The sequence below is a fragment of the Suncus etruscus genome, chromosome 3 (genome assembly GCF_024139225.1).
Source record: "Suncus etruscus isolate mSunEtr1 chromosome 3, mSunEtr1.pri.cur, whole genome shotgun sequence".
Taxonomy (NCBI): domain Eukaryota; kingdom Metazoa; phylum Chordata; class Mammalia; order Eulipotyphla; family Soricidae; genus Suncus; species Suncus etruscus.
Window position 1 is genome coordinate 88740212 of NC_064850.1, and position 1916 is coordinate 88742127.

Sequence of the window (1916 nt, forward strand, 5' to 3'; positions counted from 1 at the left end):
CCATTCTTTTTCTCTTGTTCATTTTTTAAATTTCATAACTTTTGTAGCTAAAAAAATTGTACAGTGGGTAGGGCCTTGTAAGTGTTCAATCCAGATTTTATCCTGGATGGCCCATTGTTCCCCCAAGCACCACCAGAAGTAATTACTGAATGAAAAGCCAAGAGTACCCACTGAGCAATTTCATGTGTGGCCCCAAACGTAAATAATTTGATCACTTTTCTTCTTTCTTTCTGGGCAAGAATTCAATACTTAGCTCAATTGGTTAGTTAACAGGACTGCTTTATTAGCTAGGAATTTGTTTCTAAGAAAGAATGTGGCAAAATTTATTATGTCACAGTATTATTATGTCTATGATAGCATTATATTCCTGTTCAGGAAGAAGACTCCAGGAAACTAAATTTGGAGCAGTATCAGAATAAGCTTTATATTTTCACTCCAGAGAATTAGTACAGACTGTGCCTTCTACAGAACAATGCAAGCATGTAGGATGTAGCCACCAAGGCCAATAGCCAAAGCCAAGTACCCCAAGGTATATAGCATAGTAGAAGTAAAGTTTGAAAGAAAAAACTTGAGTTTATATTCTAGCTTTATGTCATATTACATGAGAACTGAGATTTTGTGAACCCCCAACTTTCTCAACTTACAAATAGGAGACAAAAATCAAACTCATCAGTTGTTTCAGAACTAAAGGGGCAAGTAGTTTGGAGAGATATTACACATAGTATTGAAGGATCAAATAAAGTGGAGATAGAGCAAGAATTATAGGGAAGAATTCTTGTGGGGGGGCCACACCCGGTGACCCTCAGGAGTTACTCCTGGCTATGCACTCAGAAATCGCCCCTGGCTTGGGACCATATGGGACCCCGGGGATTGAACTAGGTCCGTCCTGGGTCAGGCGCATGCAAGGCAAGCTTCCTATCCGCTGCGCTATCATACTGGCCCCTAGAGGGAGGATTTTATAAAGTATATAGACTGTATTAGTTATGCACTTATATTTTTTCAGCACAGTCGGAGGTCTTAAATCCTGTGTTTTTCTTAAATTATAACACATTTTTATTTTTATTATTTGTTAATGTTATTTTCATCATGACTCTTTTGGCTTAACAATATTTTTGGCTTAGTTATTTTGTTGTTACTGCTGTTAACAAGCCTTCAGAGTTTTTAGACATATATGTATCCAAAGACATGCATATAATTAAAAATGTACTTTACATGGCCACTGTAGAAGCACATACACTAAAATTAGAATGATACAGAGATAATCAGCATGACTCCTAATCAAGAATGTCATGCAAATTAGTAAAGTATTTCTTGACATTGTGCTGCAATAAATCTAAAAGAAATATATACATATACATGCTTAGATATATATCTTATTTATATACTTATATATATTTATATAGTTAGAGAATATACATATATATTCTCTATCCTCCCCATTTAAACAGAAGTGTTGACACACTGCAATCATTATTCTGTTCCTTACTTTTGTTACACTAAATCTTAGAGATAAATACATATAAATAATTCTAATTTTCTTCTTCAATTTTTCCTTTTGCTCAATAAGTTCTGATTATAGGAATATCATAATCTAGCAGTTGTTTTTTATTTTTATTTAATTTTTTATTGTGAATTGAAGTTCATTACACAGAAATAGTTATGGTACATAGTGACAATGAATGAAGGGCATTCCCACCACCAATGTTGTCCTCCCTCCACTCCTGTTCCCAGCATATCTCCCTCCTTTACCCCCCCCCCTCAGAATACTAGTGTAACTGGTCTCCACTTTACAGCTTGTTGTAGGTTGGGTATCTATTCTGTTTGGTGTTCCAGCCTGGTCATTTTTTTTCACAGTTCAAATTTTTATTTTTTTATTTAAAAAAAATTTTTTTATTTTGAATTATGAGAACAAAGAT

At 34.5% G+C, this 1916-nt stretch overlaps 1 pseudogene; it reads left to right on the forward strand.

The window, feature by feature from the left end:
* The first annotated feature begins 1221 nt into the window (after positions 1-1221).
* Positions 1222-1319, forward strand: LOC126004916 (uncharacterized; annotated as a pseudogene).
* The last annotated feature ends 597 nt before the right edge of the window (positions 1320-1916 follow it).